Raw genomic sequence first — 25,336 nt, 5'->3', positions numbered from 1 at the left:
TTTTTCTTTTCTTTTTGTGTAGAGGTCTCTGCTTTCTAGCGCCAACGCCTCCAAAGTTATGCCTCGCAAGCTTAGAAGTCCTATTTTCCCATAAAGAAGCCACCTGCAACAGTATCTATTATTTTCAGTGCTTAATTAAGCAGAAAGCACCGGTATTAAGCAATTAGCGCTAAACCAACTGGTTGCCGAGTAGTTACAACCACCGCAGTTTCAGTTCATCTCAGCCCAAAATTGCAGAGAGTAAAGCAGAACCCAATGATACAGTCACAATGCTGAGTACACTATGGAAAAAAAGTCCAAATCCAAAGCCAGGTTTTTTTCTATTCTCTTCTCTTTTTTTTCTGTTTCCCCCAGTGATTACAGCAGTTTTTTTTCCTTTTCTTGAAAACGTATTATGGTGAACTAATCGTATTTTCCTCAAGGCGCTTGCTCAAAAGTTTATGCAGGTGAAGCGGGAGCAGAAATGTGTTATAGACCCACACTACGGCCGTTTTCCAGATTAAATGCAGCTTCGGCAGGGTCTGTAGCAGTAGTAACTCAAAGCGACAGGCAATGACAGGTAATGAGCGATACTCGGAGCGAGCACAGCGTTAATGCGCAGCCGAAATTGATCTATCGGATACATTGTATCTCGTATCAAAGCAGTGTCCATGAATTGAAGCGCCGCTCACCTTCCTCCGTTCGCGTCTCATTCAAAAGCCGGTTTTTCTGTTCCGAGAAACTCCAGTCCTCCGTACCGGCTTAATAGACCTCAGCAGTTTCGGATGTTCCTTAGAAAAACTCGGAGGCACTCAGCACCGAACGCCGAAGCAGCAGCAGACGCCATTGACCTCGAGGTGAGGCGGGGGAGGAGTCAGGGAATGCTATATCAAATTGGAAGCTAGGTATGGACCTCCTGGAAGGACAGCATTTAAAGGTCCTCTGGGTTAAGTGCTATCAAACTATTTCTCTAACAATGCAGGGGCAGATTTGTCTGTATTAGTGCAATGGGAGGTGTTTAAAACAGTAGTGCGAGATCATTGTATAGCTCATAAAGCTGGGATAAGGACACAATTACTCAGAGATCTTTCTAGGCAGGAGCAGCTCCTGGGTAACTCGGAAAGAGAGCCTCCACGTGCATCAGGCCAGCATGGGTGCCTTGGGGAGGAAAGGTAGAAACTGCTAGTCTAGTGGATCGATTGAAAGGATATGATTATAAAAGCTACCTCACAAAGGTGATTGGGGAACGTGACAAGGCTGAAATACTTTTGGCATGCCAAGACTAAAGACATGTCCATGTTCTGCAGATTTACAATGAGGCAAATCAATTGGTATACTCTCAAACTGAGATTAATGATGTGCTCAGACTATGTTTTGAACGTTTACATCAGGCCGAGGAGACCCAGCGCCTCAAAAGAAACATGAATGTATGTAGACGCCTTGACCTCTAGTCTTCCTGCTGAGGAAGCAGAGGCCCTGGGGGCAGAGATACGTGTACAGAAGGTGCAGGCAGCTGTTCAGGACCTGGCTAGAGGTTGAGTACCTGGGTAAGATGGGATCCCGTGGAGCTTTCTGCGGCTTACATAAATGTGCTTGCAGCAAAGCTAGTGTAGGTCTGTAATAGTCAGAGAGCATTACCTCCTTCAGTATGGGATGCTGCTATAGTATCTACATCTAAGAAGGATTAAGATACAACAAAGCAGCTTCATAAAAGCATTTATTGGCAGCGACGGCTCGTGGAGGGAGTTACGGTGGGGCAGGAGGGCGGGGAGGGGGAGGGGCAGGGCGGAGGTTGCTAAAAACCGGCATATGGATAATTGCAGGTAAGTAAACAATTTAATTAATAAAACGAATTTCGTAGCTCGCACTGCATTGCATTTTGCGATGCACGGCGCACTACGAAATTCGTTTTATTAATTAAATTGTTTACTTACCTGCAATTATCCATATGCCGGTTTTTAGCAACCTCCACCCTGCCCCTCCCCCTCCCTACCCTCCTGCCCCACCGTAACTCCCTCCACGAGCCGTCGCTGTTTATTGGTGCTCAACATGGATTATAAAAACCGGAGCAATATACCAGAAAATTGGCTTCTTCACAAAATAGGAGGCTTGATTTCAGTATATGTACCCAGGGCCAGTAAATTAAATGCTACTAGTGGGCCGGCATTTAGAAAAAACAATGTCCCAACAGGTAATAATCAAAAGGCAGTTTGGGTATGTATGCACAGAGCATTACTTTGGAAGGAGACAAGGAGGCTCGAATGGTTAGTGCATGGTTTGTAATTCACCAGTTTGTAGGAATATTTACACATGGGAATACAGTTAAAGGCAGCACTGTACAAGAAAATTCATGTGACAACCCAAAGACACTTGGTGACAAGGTGATATATACAAGTGAAAGGTGACGACGCAAGTGATGAGGTGAACAGCGTGAACGGCGCAAGGTGACAAAGTTATCTACAAGGTGGCGCAATAATCAGAAGGTTTTTAGACAATTGTAACACATTCAATCACAGTTATGAGCCAAACGCTAAAGTGCGCCAAACATTTTTTGTGCTGTGGTGTCGACGGCGTTTCGATCCACAGTGGTTTGGGATCCTCTTCAGGACAGGGTTGTCGAGTTGGTATGGTGCTGAGGGAACTTGAAGGGGGCGAACGCTGGTACAGTTGGCCCCAAAAGCGTCAAGGCGCGATAGAATCACGGATGTATTGAATTGTATGAAAGCCCGGATCTCAATCAGTTAGATCCCATCTCAAGGTCGGTATATCTGTACTGATGAATGAATGGTGTCTTAATTGGAGAGGACGTATCAGCAGCGTCTGTGTTAATCTAGGCGGCTGCGAGGAAATGAATATCTCGAAGTGGAGTAAATCTGCGGCGAGGTAGAGGATCCCAAACCACTGTGGATCGAAACGCCGTCGACACCACAGCGCAAAAATTTTTTGCCGCACTTTAGCGTTTGGCTCATAACTGTGATTGAATGTGTTACAATTGTCTTAAAACCTTCTGATTATTGAGCCACCTTGTAGATAACTTTGTCACCTTGCGCCGTTCACGCTGTTCACCACATCACTTGCGTCGTCACCTTTCACTTGTATATATCACCTTGTCACCAAGTGTCTTTGGGTTGTCACATGAATTTTCTTGTACAGTGCTGCCTTTAACTGTATTCCCATGTGTAGATAATCCTACAAACTGGTGAATTACAAACCATGCACTAACCATTCGAGCCTCCTTGTCTCCTTCCAATGTAATGCTCTGTGCATACATACCCAAACTGCCTTTTGATTGTTACCTGTTGGGACATTGTTTTTTCTAAATACTTTATACCCAGTCCCAACGTGGTCTATGGGTTTTACTCCTGTTCTATATCACTAACTAGTGGGCCGGCAGCACTTATTATGCCAAGCACTTAAGTAGCCCTTTAAGAACATGTATCAGGCCTGCCGTTGTAGCCTGTGTGCACTTTTAAAATGCCATTTCCAACTTGCATATTAAACCTTTTGCCCGGCCAAAACCTTCCTTTTTATTACATGTAAGTCACCCCTAGGGTAGGCCCTAAAAAATATATAGGGCACGGTGTATTGTTTTAAAAAAGTAGGACATGTGCTTTAAGTTTTACATGTCCTGGTAATGGGGAACTCTCAAATTCGTTTTTCGCTATGGCAAGGCCTATTTCACCCATTTGATAGCATTGGGTTACCTTATTACATTTAATACGTGATAACTTTTGATTGGGTGCAGGTAGGTATGAACTGTTTGGTGTCTAAGGATTTGTGATTAAAACACTCTTTAATGGTAAAGACGGATTTTAACTGACATTTCTGAAAAATCTACTTTTAGAAAGTTAGCATTTTCTTGTCCTAACCATTTGGTGCCTGGAACATGTTTCTTGGGTTACATGACTAGGTGTAGTTGGCATTTGACCTTCTGTATTTCTCCCAGACAATATCATAATGGAGGGCCTGGATCTTAGAAGGATGGGCTATCCTGGGTTGATGGTGGAGATCTACTACCCTCGCACTTCAAAGGCACTGGCCCAGCTTGCATACAAAGGACATCACTGTAGCCTATTGTGCCCTGGGCAAACGGGGATCAGGGCAGGGAGGCAGGAAATTCCAAACAATTTTGTGGGGGAAAATTCTGTGGGGGGAGGGCGCAAGCAGCAGGGAGAGCATTGCAGATAGTTGTCACTGTACCACAAAGAGCAAGGATGGCATTGTGGATGGTTATCGCTATAGCATGAAGATCCGGTTGGGTGTTGTGGACAGTCATTACTGGAGCTTCACATTGGCAGTCACTGTGGCCTGTTATTACTGTACATTGCAGTGCAGAATTTCCATACCCTGTCATCGCTGGCAGTCGCTGTAGCACAAAGAATCAGTTTCATCAGAGCTTTGCGTTGGCATTCTTCATGGGTATGAGATATCTTGCCGCCTGTTAGCAGTTGTGAAGTGCCCAAAATGTCATGATTTCTCCATTCTTCAAAGAGGAGTGTACTCTAATGCCAACCAAGGGACCATGACCAGGGAATTCACCTCTTTGGGATCAGGGACTCTCTCTAGCACAGGCCAGCAGGGCTGAGGCGATCCAGTTGCAGGTCTAGGCAGGTCAAGTAGCAGCATGTCAGCTGTGCAGTTTCTGGGAGGGTTCTGGAGATTGTTGTGTCCCTGTAGCTTAGAACAGAAAATCAGCCACCCACCCTTGGAGTCACTCAGATTGTCCTGAGAAAACAGACTTCAGGCAGCAGGGCAGTCTTCTGAAGAACAAATGCAGGCTTCAAGCAGCAGGAAAGTCCACTGGCATACAAAGCAGTCCTTATGAATTGTTCCACAGGTCCATGAGTGTACTGAAGAGTTGGTCGAAGGGTCCAATATTAATATCTGGTGTCAGACTTTGGAATGGGGATGACATCCTGGCTAACTCTACATCTGGTACTGGAAACTGCCTTTGTTTCGTCCCCTGCCCAGACTCCAAGTAATCTTATATAAGAAAAGGCTGCTTTCAAGTTATTTTGTGAGTGTGCTGGAGGCAGCCCATTGACTGGCAGTATGGCCTATCCTGCCAACACCTAGTCCTCCTTAATCTTACTGTTTGTCAGGAATACACAAAGGCCAACTTACAACCATTCAGTCATGTGACCCTGGACACAGACTGCAGCCTCCAAATGGTTAGGGCACAACAATGCCAGCTTTCCAGAAGTGACATTTTCAGAATAGTGATTTATAACCTGACTTTACCATTAAAGAGGATTTAAAATCATTACAATTATTTTAAGACCAAACAAGACATTTCTACTTGCTACCAAGTAAAGGTTAGTTCTTAATAAATGTAATAAGGTAACCCAATGTTAACCTGTGGGAGAAGTAGGCCTCACAGTAGTGTAAAACGAAGCTGGGAGTTTTTCACTACCAGGACATTTAAAACTTGAGAACACATAAAATACAACACACCCTGATGTAGGGACTGTTTAGGGCCCTCCTTAGGGCTGACATACGCATTTATAAGAGAGTTTTTGACCTGGGAAGAGTTTATTTTGCCAGGTAGAATTTGCAATTTAAAACGGCACACAAGCTGCAATGGCAGACCTGAAGCATGTTTTCAAAGGAAACTTAAGTGGGTGGCACAAAAAGTGATGCAGGCCCACTAGTAGCATTGAATTCACAGGCCCTGGGTACATCCATTTCACTTTACTAGGGACCAATAAGTAAATTAAATGAGCCAATTGTATATAGGCAAATGTTGTCATGTGTAGAGGAGATAGCAAAAGCAGTTTAGCACTGGTTAGCAGTGGTAATGTGCAGAGAGTTTAAAGCCAACAAAAACAAATTTCAGAAAACAAGAGGGAAGTATGCAACAAGTTTGGGGGAAGACTATACCAAAGGCTGACAGGTCTATCCACTAGAAAAACAGAAACGAATCAAGGAAAAATAAGCTGTGATGAAAAAGGGAAAGCAATAGGAATGAAAAAGAACAGGACGAGCAGAGTAGCAACCTTAAAAGGCAACTGCAAGCCCTCATGCAGGTGACACCTATTTTGCAGTTGGAGGAGCAAGGAACAATAGGTAGAAGCCCAAGAGCACAAGGCAAGGCAGCATCATCTGACTGAAGCCCATAGTGTGCAGCTTTATGCTTCACTGGGTGTTTCCTGAGACCAAGGAATGGCAGGACCACACAAGGACCATGGTTTTTGGGGCCCCAGAGGCAGATATGCTGCAGTTGCAACACATGGTAGTTTAGTATTACATATGTTTATTGAGGGTACAACAGGTGGCAAAACAGTATTGTCATTTAAGAGTGGCAGATCCGTCCGGGGACAGACCCGCCGAGCAGTGTTAAGGAAGGCACAAACCCCGGATCACGTTATGAGAAAGCAGTCTTATACACAGCAAGCCGCCTACAACCCAACCAGGGCCGGTCGCGTCATAAACATAATGTGGATGGAGAGCATCTCTGGACCCTTACTGCTCCCCCGTCTGCTTAAATGCCATCCTCAGGAGCTCAGTAACCAACCCAAAACAAAACGGAAAGGAAAAAGAAGGGAGGACCCCTCTTAGACAGTCTCAACTTCTCCCATGCCCTGATCCCTCTACCCCCCGCCAACCCTCTCCCCCTCCCAAACTCCCTCCGTCCCCCCTCCCTTTGGTCCATGGTCCGCTTTTGCCTCAGCCTAGGGCCCACACAATCTTCACTGGTAAGTCAATGTGTTTTTGGATCTGTTTCGGTGTCTGCCAATCTCAACAGCCGAAGGTACTTAGGACAGGTCACTTCCTTGAACTCAGACGCCAGCAGGGACAGGAATGGCCTCCACAGCTCCGCATAGCGCGCTTCCTCCCCCACCCTGGATAATGACAGTTTCTCCATGCCCAGAACCATCCAGAGGCGATGTAGCCACCCCTGATATGTGGGGATGTGTTTGGATCGCCATTGCGCCACTATGTTCTGCACTGCTGACCACAATGCGATCGCTATCAGTCGTCCTCTCCGTGATCTCAGTGGGTAATTCAGTGCATTAGGCAACCCCAGGAGCACGTAAGCGGGAAAGCGGGGGATATCTGTTTCGAAGTGTGTGTCTACCTCCCCTAGTATCTGGTTCCAGTATTCCTGTAAAAGTGGGCAGTCCCAGAGTACATGCACTTATTTGTCAATCTGACCGCAGCCGCGCCAGCACCGAGGATCCTGTTTGCTATCCATTTCGTACAGGCGTTCAGGGGTGTAATACCAGTAGGACGCGACTTTCGTGAGGGTATCTGTAAGTCCCATATGATAGGCTGAGTGGCGCGCTCTATAGTAGACTCCCTCCCACTCCTTGTGTGTCAGGTTTCTCCCCAGCTCCCGCTCCCAGCTCACCCTGCCTGCATTGTAGGTGTATTTGTGTTTCTGCATGAGCATCTTGTAAAGGTCTGAGATCAGTTGTTTGTCGATGGTGCGGGAGATCAGCCAGTATTCGAATTTAGTCAGGTGTCTGTCAGCTGCCAACCTTACTGTGGTGTTGAGCACCCAGTGCCTAACCTGGAAGTAACGGAGCCTTTACGTCTCTGGTAGGTCAAATTCCTGCCGAAATTGCTGAAAGGGAATCACCCCTTCTGAGTCATAGACGTGATGGAGAGCCCGACAACCCGCAGGCCTCCAGCGCGCAAACGATTTCTCGTCCATCCCCAGGTGGAATTCTGGATTCCCGATGATGGGTGTAAGGGGGGAAGGAAGGGTGGTGAGTTCCTGACTGACCCCTACCCGGTCCCAAATCTCCAGGGGCACCCTCGTGATGAAGGATGCGTAGAGATTAGGAGGCCTGTGTTCTCGTCTCATAAAGGGGATTTCCTGCAGAGTCTGTCCTGCGACGGCCTGGTCCTGAAACAGTCAGTGTTTCCCAGATTCCCATCTGACCTATTCCACTAGAAAACGGAGCTGGGATGCTTGAAAGTATGTTGCTAAGTCTGGTATCCCGATTCCGCCTTGTTCTGGCGCCAGCATGGCGATCTGGCGCTTCAGGCGGGGTTTCCTCCCGTTCCACATGAACTGTGACAATTCTGACTGCATCTGTTTAATCCAGCCTCGAGGTGGTGCAAGAGGGATCGTGAGGAAGAGGTATAAGATTTGGGGAAGAACTGTCATCTTAACAGCCGCCACTCTACCCAACCAAGACAACGGATAATATTTCCATTGACCTAACTCGCGTCTGATTTTCTGCCGCAGTTTAGAGTAGTTGAGATCCACCGGGGCCTGAAGAGAGGGTGCCAGTTGAATCCCTAGATATGAGACCGCATCCGTCGTCCAGGGTATGGGAACAGTGCCTGCAGGTGGGCGCGTGTAGTGGTATCCAGGGATAAGTCGAGGGCCACCGGCTTAGCCATATTGACTTTGAAGCCAGAGACTGCTGAATCTCTCGAGATCCGCGACGCACGCCGGCAGGGAGCTCCGGGGGTTCGCGAGGGAAATCAACACATCGTCGGCATACAGGCATATGGTGTGGTCGTCACTCCCGAATTTGATACCCTGCACCTCCGGGTCGGAGCGCAAAAGGTGTGCAAGAGGCTCCATATATAGGGCGAATAAAAGAGGGGACAAAGGGCAGCCCTGTCTGGTGCCGCGTTCGATATCAAACCGGGGAGACGTGCACCCATTGACTCGAACTGCTGCCGTCGGATATTTATAGCAAATGAACGCCCTAGTTCGGAATTTAGGCCCTATCCCTGCTTTTAGCAACACTTTCTCCAAGTAAGGCCAGTGTACTCTATCAAATGCCTTTTCGGCGTCAATGGCCAGCATCATATATTCACCCTCTGTCCGCGCAGCTTTTTCCAGGAGGTGAAAGGCCCGTTTAGTGTTGTCTGAGGTCTGGCGCTCTGGAATAAATCCGGATTGGTCCGGGTCGATCAGTCCCCCCATATATGGTCCTAAGCGGGAGGCGAGGATCCCTGTGTAAAGCTTGAGGTCGACATTCAAGAGGGAGATTGGTCTATACGCTCCGCACTCAACGGGATCCTTACCCTTGTTTAGGTATCACCACGATGGACGCCTCCAGTAGTTCTCTATGGATCGCTCTCTCCTCCACGAAAGAGGTAAAGAGTCGGGCAAGTAGCGGTGCCACTTGGCTACAGAATGTCTTGTAAAAGCTCACCGGGATTCCGTCCGGTCCCGGGGCCTTGCCTAATTTAAGCCTGGAGATGGCGGAGATGACCTCCTATGGTCAGATGTCTCTTTCCAAGCAGTCTATTTGTTCCTGCATCAACTCTGACTCCGCCTCTGGGTTAGGGAGGTCAGCTGTGTACAAATCTGCATAAAATGCACTGAAGGCTTCCGCTATGGTTTGGTTTCCGTCTACTGTAACGCCATCGCTCCTTCTTATCTCTCGCACCTCCCTGCGCTGCGTGACCTTGCGAAGTTTGTGAGCCAACAGGCGCCCACACCTGTCTCCGCCCATATAATAGGCGTGGCACAGTCGTAGTGCTGCGTACTCTGCTCTATCTAGATCGAGGGCTGCGAGTTGTTGGCGGACCGCTTTTAATTGCCTCCATATTCTCGGAGCCCCCGTCCTCCGGTGCATCTGTTCCAGTTCCCTGGTCTGCTGTGTGAGTTCTTCCCTCTTAGATTGACATTCTGCATTTTCTGCAGTCGAGAGTGATATAAATTCACCCCTAAGAACCGCTTTCAGCGCGGCCCATTGCGTGGATAGTGTGGTGTCATTGTTGCTGTTATGTGTGAGATAGTCAGTGATCGCGCTTTGGATTTTAGTGGCCACCGCTTTCCTCATGGAGAGGACGTCCTTCACTGGGGCATGGTCGGAAAGCGAAGCAGTTCCTATGTCAGCGCTGGTGGCAAGCGTTTTGGTGTCAGTGGAAACTAACAGGTAGTCAAGACGTGCATATGTTTGGTGGGCAGCTGAGAAGTGTGTATAGTCCCTCTCACCAGGATGCAGCTCGCGCCAAAGGTCTGTTAATCCTAATTCTTGCATTCCGGCTTTGCCTGCTCTTGTGAGCGCCCCCACCTGTGTAGTGCGTTGACAGGACCTGTCAAGTGTGTTGTCGAAAACCAAATTTAGGTCCCCCGCCCAAAACTATGAGATGGTCAGTTGTATCAGTGACATCAGTGAGCGCTCTGTGAAGAAAGTGTTTCTGACCGTCATTGGGCCCATATATCGAACCAATCGTAAGAGTCTTGTCGCCTACTGCGAACCTGTATACTAGTAGGCGCCCCTTGGTCTCAGCCAACTTCCCCAACACCTTGCCCCTGAACTTTTGTGCCACTAGGATCGCAACTCCCGCTTTCTTATCCGGGCATGAGGAGAAAAATTGATGGGGAAATTTACAAGACCTCAGCCTGTGACAATCTTTGTTCAGAAGGTGTGTTTCCTGCAGGAGGCATATGTCCGCCTTAGACTGTTCTAGCTGAAGCAGGATCGCTTTGCGCTTAACGGGATTATTCAGGCCGCGCACGTTCAATGTGAGGATGGTTAGGACATCATTCTTCATCTAGAGTTGCCAACCCATTCCCAGCCCCTTGTGTAGCCCTAGAGTAGCCGGGTCCGATAACCCCCAACCTGCCCCTGCGCCGTGACTCCAACCTCCCGGCTTCAGAGCCGTCCCTACCAGCAATCGAACCATGGGGGGATGGGGTGCTTCGCGCTTTCGTGACCAGATTCGTCGCGTGTTGCGCCTCCGCCGTTAACTCCAGGTCCGCTCTGCTTAATAGTCGGTTCCGACTGTCCGATGCCCCACACTGCGGGCACGGAGGCGCCGGAACCGGTGCTGAAACAGGGCCGTTGGCAGGAGCAGTGGCGATGCACGTCCGCTCACTCTGCCATCTTGGCCACCAACACATGGTAGTTTAAAAGTATTTTTGAAACCCACAAACTATCTGATGCACCCATGAACCACTTGAAATTACATCCTAACAATGTAAAATTGAATACATCTACTTCCCACTTTTACATAGGGTAGCAAAGCACGCTTCTCTTGAAATTTCCCTCCCATTGCTTGGTCAGTACTGACACAGAAGCTGGCTCCTTAGTTGGAAGAATGTGGGCCTAGAACATATAAATTGTTTCCTAAAGGGTAAAGGTTAGAAGAATGCTGCCCAGCTTGTAAAATGACGTACAAATCTGCTGGCCCTGGGAGAGACACATCCGAAAGTTCTCAGAACCAGCTTTGTTGAAAGATGTGAAAGTCTGAACACACCATCCAATTTCATTTAAGAGTCCAACTCAAGAAGAGGACGCCAACCCAGAACTTGTAAGATTCCTCAATTTTTGGTCTATGCGTAACAAGAAGCTCTTTTGTCTCTCATAGGATAACGCTTCATTAGCATTTCCTAGAAAGCAAATTCCTCTTTGATCCCAACCAGACATCACATTATTCAGTACCTTGTCTTGGCAAGCAGCACATTCCATGTCTACCTTTTTTCTGGGGTCCTTATGCCCTCTTCGAAGCAAGGTAACAATTTTAAAATCCAAAACTGTAGCCATAACTGCCTTATCTGATTTTACCAGCTTTAGGCATTCTGCTCTCATTTCTATTCCTTTTGCCCTATCAAAAGTGTCCTCAAACTTGGTTTTAATATATCTATCTAAAAATGGCAAGGGTAGCACTCTGATGAATCTGGATCTTGCGCATGTCCAGGCTCAAACATAGGAGAGCACCCTGCATCCATGGTGTCTTTAGTTGACTCACACATGTGGCATTACACTGTGTTTTTTTCCATTGGGCTGGGTAATTTGCACAATCCATTGTTTTTGTGATGTATTGACTCTAATGTATTGATGTTTTAAATGGAGTTGAATTTCTTTTTTCCACAGACATGATGAACATTGTGTAAAATGGTGTCCCATAAAGAAAGGTTACCCAAAATGCATTGGGGCATTATATCAAATTCTAAATACTGAATATGAAATTCATCATTGTGTTGTTTTAATAAAAAATAAAACGTTGTACTTTTGTACAAGTGAAGGGTTGAAGACTTTTATTTTCGTGGAAGGCTGTTTAATCGGGATGTATTAGATGTACCTGGATTGAGGCAATTGAGTATGTGTTGTGCTCTCCGGCATGCATTCTAATCCTGGTGTGACTTTATGAATTACATGGATTTCTATGCAGAAAGGAATCTCTAGGGTGAGAACGCGGAAGAGGAAAGGTTTTGAGTAAAGCTATATCATTTGAGTGCATCCCAGTGACGTCACAATTGGTTCCGTGGATGTAATACATTTACCAGCATAGCAGATGGAAAATCCGCTCACCAAACTCTACAACAGTTTATTAGAATACTGAGGTTCCCTAATTCAGTTTACTGTGCATCAAGCCACTGGGGTGGCAGAACGTTATATATACACAAATGTGTTATTCCAAGGCAGAGTGCTTTCCCTTATTTCTCGACTGTCTGCATTAAATCTCCGAAGACTAGGAAGGCAGTGAAAACAAGGAGCAGGCTAAATTAATGCATTTTGTTTTTACTAAATATTTTACATTTTCATAGAAAATCATTGACATTAGGGTGCTTATTTGCAAGAAATTGGTGTAGGGCAGAACTGCAAGGCTTCCTGCTGCGCTGCCTACACCAATTTGAAAGGGCAGGAATGCACTGTATTTACAAGATATGCTGCATTCCTGGCCTTACAGCCTGCGCTGGTGCCAATTTTCCAGCCGTGCACCAACACAGGCACCCTTGCACCATGGCGCAAGGATGTCTGCACTGTTGGCAGGATTGGTTTGGTGAAGGAAGAGTTACTTTCCTGCACAAAAACAATCCTGAAATGCACTTTCCTCTTTCTGTATGTGCTCTGCATTCGGACTCTTCCTCACAACAAAGAAGCATCCTCCTCCATCCTGTTGCTCCCTTGGCAAATTTTGCCCCCAAAATGGCTGATGGCAAGTGCTTGGATACCCTATCGGGTGATTAGCTGTGCTTTATAAATATTGATTAATTGATTGATTAATTGATGAAAGTAAAGAGAAGGCCATACCTTATACAGAAACTGAATTGATCATCATAAGTGAGTGGGTCATAGCCAATAACCTTCAGCTTTATGCATGCCCAACACCCAGCTGAGCAATGCAGCATGGGCCCAGTTCTGAAAGGAGATTCCCACATGCTGCAGTACAGTGGCTGACCTCAAGAGGTGGGGGAAGCTGTGTCATCAGCTTTGGATGGACCTGCAGAGCTGAGCAGGTATTAAGGGACACTGCATAATGGGCTTGTTCTCCCAGCCACATACAGCAATCCCACATTACACCACTGTCTCTGAGTGTCCTGAAACCTGCATAGCCGACTCTCCATTTTCAGCTGGAAGGGTTTGAGCAGCAGAGAGATGGCAAATACATGTACATTTGTATTAGATTTTTAGGTAGACGTTAGTTTGTGAATGATGCACTGTTGTGTGTTCACTGTAAGCTTTCTTATAGCCTAACTTAGGGCCCAATTTATACATTGGCAGTAGGCATATTCCTTCACATCTGTGACGTAGTATATATACTGCCAATATGAAGGACCACTCATCCAATTTAAATCAGGGAATGGTGGAATGTTTAATCTTGCCAGCGAAACCAGTGGAATTTGGAGACTCTGCATTACTCTTGGAAGGCAGAGTTCTGGCCAAATTCTGCCAATCATCCGGAAATGCAAGCAAGATTTGTCTTCCCATAGCATAATTTTTTAACACAGGTGGTTGCAGGTGTTTGTGAGTGGCCGTAGGGAGAGGGCTGCTTCTTGAGCAGATTTTCTGCCACTCGAGTAGAAAATAAGCAGCAGCAAAATCAACTCACATGGCCTCGCTCTCTTGTGCACAGCATGATACCCTTCACCCCTAAATTGCAGCGCGAGCAGCGCAATATGCATATTTCCACCCATTGGTGGAATGTGACTCCATGTTATTCTGAAGAGTGTAACTCCACAGGTTCCACACACCCATAATGACAGACTCTCAGTTTGGCCATGGCGGAGACTGCTCTGTCGCCACCGCGGCCACATTTCTCTGATGGCCCTGGAGGCTGATGGCTGTTGGAGAAATGGTTACATGTTCTTCTGCCCAATGTAGATGGGTGGATTTGTAGTCATTAGGTCTCGTGACCTATCAATGCGCATGCGCATTGATAGAGAAGCGAGACTACAGGGCTTTAAACAAACTTTAACTAACTGGCGATTTGGTGCTGTGCCCGTGGCTTTTAGGTCAATGCGCAAGCGCATTGACCTAAAATGCGCGTGCACATCACCAAATCGCCATCTGTTCCCTCAGCCGCACTTCTCCCACACCTTTGAAGTGAAGCTTAGCTTCACTTCAAAGGCCCCTGCTGCTTTCACACCCTCTCCGCGCTCCGCCCCCTCCCCTGCCCGCCGTGTCGCATTTCTCCTCCTCCCTCCCCACAGCAATGCCCTCAAGTGTCCGGGAGCCCCGCGTCTGTATTATATCTAACTCTATTTTCCCAAAATACACCTGTGGAATGCAAGTGAGAGAACCGTGGAACACATCATTTTAAGCTTGACACGTATGTCTCATACAAATTTCCTTTTGTACAACAGTCTGCAATAACTCTACAGTTAAGTACAAGCATTGATTATTTAATCACTCGCACACATCACGTTTTACTCCTTTGCTAGTGTTCTCGTTGTTTACATCTGAAAGAAACAGACCTTAAAACGATTGAATAATTGACAGAATCCTCAAATATTGTTAATTCCATTGAAGTCTAGTGAAAACGCTGCTCGAAGAGGAGATATGTTGCTAAAATTACCGTAACAAAATCCATCCACTCACTGTAATATTCTTAATGTAATTGTATGTGCTAGCACCAGAAGGTATGGAGTGAAATTACTTAACTAGTGAGTAAACATATTTAAGTATTGGATTTCCTTACCAGACGTTCAAGTTAGGAAGTTACAGGGCTTGATTACAAATATTGTGGGCTCCACTAATAGCAGCAGATACTAAGGGATTCCCTGAACCTGTTCCAAATGCACGGGAAAACGGACAGACACGCACCAGGACACACCACACAGACGCAGTACAAGCATTGATTAATTAATCACTCGCACACATCACGTTTTACTCCTTTGCTAGTGTTCTCGTTGTTTACATCTGAAAGAAACAGACCTTAAAACGATTGAATAATTGACAGAATCCTCAAATATTGTTAATTCCATTGAAGTCTAGTGAAAACGCTGCTCGAAGATGAGATATGTTGCTAAAATTACCATAACAAAATCAATCCACTCACTGTAATATTCTTAATGTAATTGTATGTGCTAGCACCAGAAGGTATGGAGTGAAATTACTTAACTTGTGAGTAAACATATTTAAGTATTGGATTTCCTTACCAGACGTTCAAGTTAGGAAGTTACAGGGCTGGATTACAAATATTGTGGGCTCCACTAATAGCAGCAGATACTAAGGGATTCCCTGAACCTGTTCCAAATGCACGGGAAAACGGACAGACACGCACCAGGACACACCACACAGACGCACACTGTAGGGGTGTAACAATGTCCTACCACTCATGCCTCCAGGGTCACCAGGTCACGTGCATGTTACCCACCTGTGTGCCACTGCTGTTATGTCAATAATGCCCAGCTCTGCTGATACAAGGCTTCTAGACAATATATACAACCACCCCATCCACCACCGCATCCACCATCACCACATCCACCACCACCACCACCACATCCACCATCACCACCACATCCACCATCACATCCACCACCACCACCACCACATCCACCATCACCTCCACATCCACCATGACATCCACCACCACCACATCCACCACCGCATCCACCACCACCACCTCCACCACCACATCCACTACCATCACCACCCCATCCACCCCCCCATCCACCACTACCACCACCACCGCATCCACCACATCCACCGCATCCACCACCACATCCACCGCATACACCACCACATCCACCATCACCACCACATCCACCATCACATCCACCACCACCACCACATCCACCACCACATCCACCATCACCTCCACATCCACCATGACATCCACCACCATCACATCCACCATCATCACATCCACCACCGCCACATCCACCACCACATCCACCACCACTTCCAACACCACCGCATCCACCACCACCCCTTCCACCACCACTACCGCATCCACCATCACCACATCCACCGCATCCACCACCACCGCATCTACCACCACATCCACCATCACCACCACATCCACCATCACATCCACCACCACATCCACCATCACCACCACATCCACCATCACATCTACCACCACATCCACCATCACATCCACCATCACCTCCACATCCACTATGACATCCACCACATCCACCACCACCGCATCCACCACCACCACCACACCCACCACCACTACATCCACCACCACATCCACTACAACCACCACCCCATCCACCACTACCACCACCCCCGCATCCATCACCACCACCGCATCCATCACCACCACTGCATCCACCACCACCACTGCATCCACCACCACTACATCCACCACCACATCCACCACAACCACTACCCCATCCACCACCACCACCACATCCACCACCACATCCACCATCACCTCCACATCCACCATGACATACACCGCCACATCCACCACCACATTCACCACATCCACCACCATCACATCCACCATCACATCCACCACCACCACCACATCCACCACCACATCCACCATCACCTCCACATCCACCATCACATCCACCACCATCACATCCACCACCATCACATCCACCACCGCCACATCCACCACCACATCCACCACCACTTCCAACACCACCGCATCCACCACCACCACCGCATCCACCACCACCACTACATCCACCACCACAACCACCACCCCATCCACCACCACCACCGCATCCACCACCACCACCACATCCACCACCACATCCACCGCATCCACTACCACCGCATCCACCACCACATCCACCATCACCACCACATCCACCACCACCACCACCACATTCACCATCACTTCCACCACCACCACCACATCCACCATGACATCCACCACCACCACATCCACCATATCCACCACCACCGCATCCACCACCACCACATCCACCACCACCACTACATCCACCACCATATCCAATACAACCACCACCCCATCCACCACTACCACCACCACCGCATCCACCACCACCTCCACATCCACCGCATCCACCACCACATCCACCACCACCACATCCACCATCACCTCCACATCCACCATGACATCCACCACCACCACATCCACCACCACCGCATCCACCACCACCGCATCCACCACCACCACCACCACCACCACACCCACCACCACTACATCCACCACCACATCCACTAGCACCACCACCCCATCCACCACTACCACCACCACCGCATCCACCACATCCACCGCATCCACCACCACATCCACCGCATACACCACCACATCCACCATCACCACCACATCCACCATCACCACCACATCCACCATCACATCCACCATCACATCCACATCCACCACCACATCCACCACCACATCCACCATCACCTCCACATCCACCATGACATCCACCGCCACATCCACCACCACATCCACCACCATCACATCCACCACCGCCACCACCACATCCACCACCACTTCCACCACCACCGCATTCACCACCACCGCATCCACCACCACCACATCCACCACCACCACTACATCCACCACAACCACCACCCCATCCACCACCACCACCACCACCACTGCATCCACCATCACCACATCCACCGCATCCATCACCACCGCATCCACCACCACATCCACCATCACCACCACATCCACCACCACCACCACCACCACACCCACCACCACTACATCCACCACCACATCCACCACAACCACCACCACCCCCTCCACCACCACCACCGCATCCACCATCACCACATCCACCACATCCACCACCACCACATCTACCACCACATCCACCATCACATCCACCACCACCTCCACATCCACCATGATATCCACCACATCCACCACCACCGCATCCATCACCACCACCACACCCACCACCACTACATCCACCACCACATCCACTACAACCACCACTCCATCCACCACTACCACCACCACCGCATCCAACACCACCGCATCCATCACCACCACCGCATCCACCACCAACACTCCCACCACCACTACATCCACCACCACATCCACCACAACCACAACCCCATCCACCACCACCACCACATCCACCACCACATCCACCATCACCTCCACATCCACTATGACATCCACCGCCACATCCACCACCACATTCACCACATCTACCACCATCACATCCACCACCGCCACATCCACCACCGCCACCACATCCACCACCACTTCCACCCCCACCGCATCCACAACCATCGCATCCACCACCACCACCACCCCATCCACCACCATCACCGCATCCACCACCACATCCACCGCATCCACCACCACCGCATCCACCACCACATCCACCATCACCACCACATCCACCACCACCACATCCACCATCACCTCCACCACCACCACCACATCCACCATCCCCTCCACATCCACCATGACATCCACCACCACCACATCCACCACATCCACCACCACCACATCCACCACCACCGCATCCACCACCACCACCACATCCAATACAACCACCACCCCATCCACCACTACCACCACTACCACATCCACCACCACCTCCGCATTCACCACATCCACCGCATCCACCACCACATCCACCACCACATCCACCATCACCACCACGTCCACCATCACATCCACCACCACCACCACATCCACCATCACCTCCACATCCACCATGACATCCACCACCACATCCACCACCACCACATCCACCACCATCACATCCACCACCACCACATCCACCACCGCCACATCCACCACCACCACCACATCCACCACCACCACCACCACATCCACCACCACCACATCCACCACCACTTCCACCACCACCGCATCCACCACCACCACATCCACCACCACTTCCACCACCATCGCATCCACCACCACCACATCCACCACATCCACCGCATTCACCACCACATCCACCACCGCATCCACATCCAACACTTCCACCGCTTCCACCACTTCCACCGCATCCACCACCACCACTTCCACCACTTCCACCACTTCCACCACCACATCCACCACCTCATCCACCACCGCATCCACCACCACCACATCCACCATACCCACCACCATCACTTCCACCACCACATCCACCACCACTTTCACCACATCTACCACCACTTTCACCACATCCACCACCACTTTCACCACATCCACAACCACCACCACATCACCACATCCACCACCACATCCACCCCCACATCCACCATCACCACCACCACCACCACATCCACCACCACATCCACCACCACCATATCCCCCAGATCCACCACCACCACATCTATATGTGTGTGGCTCTGTGTGTGTTTAGGTGCAAATGCAATGTTCTTGGATTTTCGTTACAATAAAATACACTGAACATAATCTTCACAAAAGTTATTTACAAACGTTTAAGCTATTGCCATTATAAATTACAATAACTTTTATTTAAGTATTAATTATTTACAAAATAAAAGCCATTGTTATTTGTAATATCAATACATCTAAGTCACGTAAATACAACACACATTGCATTACAAATGCTATAGGTGTCACATTTGCGAAAGTTAAAACTATTGACATTGTAACTGACAAAGCTATTAATTTTGCTACTTTCAAAACCAACACATAAATAAAAAAAGTGTCATTTACAATACCAATAGCTCAAACTTTCGTAATGCGAGACCTATTGCATTTCCAATGCTTGTTTTTTACTGTTTCTTACTGCCAAGTAAAACCTGGTGTCAATGAACAGTACGATCGTTATATTACTCCCCGCACCAGAGGAGAGGACTTCCATGTAGGTGGAAGATTATATTTTTTCTTTTCAAAAAGAAAATCCTGATTCGAGATTTCCTTGTTGGAAAGATCAAATTGTTGTTCTCTGCTATAGGGCAGTGCAGCCCCATAGCAGAGAGTAGTATGCATTGCCAGGAACCGCCACCATTGCGGTTCCTAGCAGTGCTTTTATAAATGACCACTTAAATATACATTAAGCCCTTATTCTCCTTAACATGTTGTGTGCTTGTTAAGTTCATATTTAATAACATGCAGGTGGTTTGCTTGCTTTACCTAATAGGTTCACACATTGTAATGAATGCTGTGCTGAACTCTGTTGGTCCACAAATATATAGCCCTCCGACATCCTTTACAATACCTTGCAGACTGGTGCTAAATACGTTGTTGTTTGCTCTAAGACAAACCGTGTGTGTAACCTGTTGTGAAACTCCATTCTGATAGGTTTAAATGTTAGCAGAAATAATGTTGCACATAATTGGAATGGGTGAAACTTCATCTACATTGTGAATTAGCAAATCGATTAACTTCTAATTCACAAACTTTTTAAATAAAAGCACAAAAGAGGGAGTAGTTTGATGAATTCACTACAATATCAGCAAGAATTTAAAAGCGGTTACCAAGCAAATGATTTAGCACGTTCCTATTTTTCTGCATGTACCTTTCCAGCAGACAGGGCTGGCGAAACAGTTCAAAGCAGGCCTGGGCCAGAATAGAGATCCTCGGTTCGCAGACAGGCACATCGCATTGATTCCAATGGGGAGGAGAGGGGCGAACCAAGCACCAGCAGAGCGAATGCACCCATCCACAGAGCTATAAGATCACCAACAAGTGACTGTGCGGAGGCTCAATGAGCTGCTGATGGGGCCGTGGGAGTGGGCACCACCAGCCAGGAGGAGGAAGATTTAGGTTCTCCTCAAGGCCTTCAAGAATAAGACCGATAAGTGGCGTCTCTAGAGCAGACCCCCAAAACTTTCTGAGTCCACCTGTCAACTGAGAAAGCGGAGACATGTAAGTTACACTTGTTTAATAAATTTGCACTTCCTGTTTGTGAATCTCGAAAAAAAATGGTAAACATGCTCCAAAGTACAACCTTCCTTAAAAGTGTAAGTTACCTTGGTGAATCCAGGCATTGTGTATCCAAGCTGTTTGTGTACTTGTGAAGAGACCGTCTGCTGGGACAGCCCACAGCACACACCTACAATGGCACACCACTGTTCCTGAGAGGACTGCTTGCCCATTTTTGATCACGTGAATAGTGAGGCTCGCTAGAAAATACCTTAGATAAAAGGTTGCATTTAGATAAGAAGATAAAGATCTGATAAAAATGTTCACAATAAAAATATCAACCTGGGAGAAGTGAATGGAAAGCTGTTAAGCATCAAAAACTTCCTCAAGAAAATAAAGGGTCCTGCTAGCTAAATGTTCTTGAAACAGGAGCAAGAGTAATTGGATCACAAACATACTGAGTCACATCGATTCATTGCCAAGTCTGCATGTGAACTGGTGGCTGTACACAGCGAACTGTGCTCTAGCTGACCAATGACAACTTTGGGCCTCATTTAGAGTTTGGCTGTTGTGATGCTCTGTCGAAACGTGGCGGATATCCAATTCACCTTATTGCAAAGCAATACAGTGAACACGACATCCCGCACATAGGATCCCATTCGCCAAACTTTAAGGCGCTTTAATCCCCAGTGTTGAAGAATCTCAGAAAGATAGGAGAAGTGTCTGAATGAAGCAGTCATTGAATCTGCAGAGTCACATAGATCTGGATCTAAGGAGCAGACGCCCCTCAGAGTCAAAGCAGAGAAGATGAACCTGCATTCGTCCCATTGAGCTGTGGACGGTGGTGCAGGCCTTTGGGTTGTCTGGGCGGTGCACGTGGTTCAAGTTCAATGATTCAGGCCAGAATATAGAAGCCAGAGTCCTGCCAAGCTTTATACTGGTGTTCGAGTAGCAAGACTGACAAAGAAAATTGCAGCCGATTCAATTTTACGGTGGGCATGACCTTCCAAGTCAATCATTCTACAATTGTATGGAGGACACATGAGGTGGTGCAGAACGTCGGAGCTGCAACTCGAGTTATACCTGCATTTTTAAAGATGTGCCCAAGTTACTGTAAATCTTTAGGTTAGTGACAAAACATTGACTAATTGACAACTTGATAAAAAATGATAATGATATCTCCACAGAGTGTATTCTGCAACACTATCTCCACAGCAAACAGATCGTCAGGATAGAATGCACGAGGAAAGTATCACACACCTCATAACCATCTGCAAAGAGCTGCAGCAAGACCGGAAGAACCTACTGAGACCCTTATTTATAAACAAAGGAATCAGGTCCTGCAGAGAAGCAGTTCTGAGCTGTTTTAGAGGAGACGACGTGCAAATGGCCTGCCGACTGGTAAAATATCTACGATTGGCAGACACCAGGCTCAAAACGACGAGAGCACAAGCGGACATTAACATCACCTATATAACATCATCCGCCTCCAGCCCTCAGACCGGGCAAGAGACCCATACTGACCAAGAACATTAAAGTACCTTCCCCAAGAAGCACGAACACTCTGGGAGAAGCCGGTCAGAAGGGGAGCGGAGGATATAGAATAACCCACTTGTCGAAAGCAAGCGCTCGGACATATACACAATTTTTTTTCTAAAACAGAAATTTACCTGTATTTAATGCTGGATGATCATTGTCCCATTTTTAATGGTATTAGACCGACCTTTTTAACCATTTTCCTTTAATAGATCATTTTCTTTTACTACTAATAGCTATTTGTAATGGTTTTTATTAACTGTACAATAAAGCATTTACTTACTTACGTCAGGATAGGAGCCCCACGGGACAGGCAGGAGCTCAGACTCAGCCCAGTCCAAATGCTCATAGACATTTGGAGACAGGAGAACCTCAAATAGAGCACAGTGATTACAGGCATCTGCAGACTCCTTTGTCCCAGAAGCTTTACATCGGGAGATTATCAAATACAGTTCTGAGAGCCGGTTTATAGTGCAGATGTCTTCCTTTTTCTTCTTGGATCCAATGTGGCTCTGAGGTCCCCAACTGGCCCTGTGTATCTCCACTCTCTGGGGTGCCTGCATTTAGAACCATTATGTGTGAATGCAGAAATGTGTAATTTGGTTACAAACGTTAAGGAAGCACACAGCAGCTTCAGAATGTACCATTGAATAATGGGTTCCAGCCCCTGGCAATGATGGATAGCACTGGCAAGCACATGGTAGGACAGAATCGACAAACCACTCTTATCCAAACTCCAGACCATACAGAACACCACTGCAAGACTCATACTCAACCTCCCATGCTGCAACTACATCACACCGCACCTCAGGAAGCTTCACTGACTCCAGCGCATTCAATTCAAACTACTCAGGCACACATACAAAGGTCTACACAACACAAAACCAGAATATCTGAGCAGCTGCACACAATTGTACCAGCCGACCAGACACCTATGCTCTGCCCCACTCTCACGCGCACACATTCTCTGCATCCGCAAAAGTTAAACTGTAGGTTACTCATTCTCCTACATCCATTCTCTTACATTGCATGGAGCGACCTCCCTCAACACATCAGAGCCTCCTACTCACTTCTTGAGTTCTGCAAGAAGCTGAAGGCCTGACTATTCGTAAGAACACCTTGGGGAACACACACCTTCACACCTGCCCAAGCGCCTTAACACCCTCACAGGTGATTAGTGGGCTGTAAAAATAAATAGAGCATATGTGCTTACTACACCATCTGTTAAACGTTGCTCCAAAATTAGACAACTGTAAGAAAATGCTAGCGGCCTAAATATTTGCATTCTTACAGTTTTGTTTTCATAGTTTGGTAGATTCACAGAATTAGGCGCTAAAACGTTGCTTGGCGTTTTAAATGTGCTGGTTTCAAACTGCTAGATTTGCTCACCTTGCAATCTTCAATCAAAATAGGAGAAAGATTTGATGGTTCCCGATTTGCTGAGCTTCACAGGACAGATTCAACATTCTTTCCTGACTTGCCACTGGCACCATGTTGATCTTTGTAAGTCAATCTTATTTCATATTGTTTCAAAAACACAGCAATTCACATAATTTGCTACCCACTTTTCAGTAGAGGTGTGCGAAGGTGTGTTTTCTGTGCACTTGTACCCTCGCGTACTTTCATTTTCTGCAGCATTGTTAGCTTGGAATGGTTCTAGCAGCCTATGGCGCTGGGCTGGCCCTCCTCCCTCACCACCACTGGTACTTCGTCCTGCTTGCACCCTGTGTCTTATTGGCTGACCCGCCCCCCCACTTCCACCACCCACCGCATTTCATACCAGTGAACACTTAAGGGTGTAGCTTCCATTCCACCTTTTGGGGTTTCATGCTATCTTCCCCAGGTGATATCAGGGAACAGGAAACAGTCCTGGAGAAGCGGACCAGTGGTGTTTTTTACTGCACTGTGGGTAGTTGGCAAGCTTCACCTGGCTTACGTTTACCTGAAATTTCACAATTTCCCTCGATTGTTTTGGCACTATTTTGTTTTATTTTTTAACTGGTCATTTTTACTCTGGGGGGCATATTACCAACAAGTACCGATATTTATCGCTAAATGGGCTTAGCGAGTTTTTTTTTATCGCCAAGCATCGCCGGATATTATAGCAGAGATAACGTGCTATTAGCAACGTTTATCTCTAAAGTGATTAAATATCCGGCGATAGCGGCGAAATGCGTGAATATCGCTGAGAATACAGCGATATTCACGCATTAATGCCAATAGGGTCTTAGCCATAATGTCCACCTCCCATTGACTAAGAACTGGTCTGAGCAGGCGTTAGCTTTTGAAGATATTCGCGCTTAGCAGGAATATTTCCATCCCTACCCCTGCGTTGATAATAGGCAATGCTAGCGACTGTTTTTAGTCGCTAACAGGTTGGGTACGCCCATTTTGCATGTCATTAGCAATAAATATCACTGACATGCAAAGCGAGCCCCAAACCGCTCGCTATCACCTAAAAGCTGTTGCTAACTGATGGTAGCCACAACTTGCTAATAGGGCAATGAAGTTATCGCCGCTTAGCGGCCGAATACAACCGCTAAAGCGGCAATAATTTTATTTCACCCGCCTTGATAATATGCCCCTCAGTTCGTCACTGCTGCTTAGCACACCCAGCACCACAACTGGTTCAGTCATGTGTCAGCTCTTAAGCATTTGCCTATTGTTTATTTAACTGTCTAGGAAGATACCTACATTGTGTCAGCTCTTAAGCCTCCACTACTGGAATGACTGACTGGTCCCGGTGAATGCTCTCACCCTCACAGTTCAATGACTGCGTCAACGGCAAGGCTTGTGGTGGAGGTTGAGGGACACCATCCAGGGCCGACTTTAGGGCAGTGCGACCAATGTGGCTGCACTGGGTGCTGCCCGGGGGGGGGGGGGGGCTAACCTCAGTTGGGGGTGCTGTGTTTAGCAATAATTTATTATTGGCGAGATG

Source organism: Lissotriton vulgaris, chromosome 5 (genome assembly GCF_964263255.1).
Source record: "Lissotriton vulgaris chromosome 5, aLisVul1.2, whole genome shotgun sequence".
Taxonomy (NCBI): Eukaryota; Metazoa; Chordata; class Amphibia; order Caudata; family Salamandridae; genus Lissotriton; species Lissotriton vulgaris.
The sequence above is the reverse complement of the archived record's forward strand: the minus strand, read 5'-3'. Positions refer to the sequence as shown.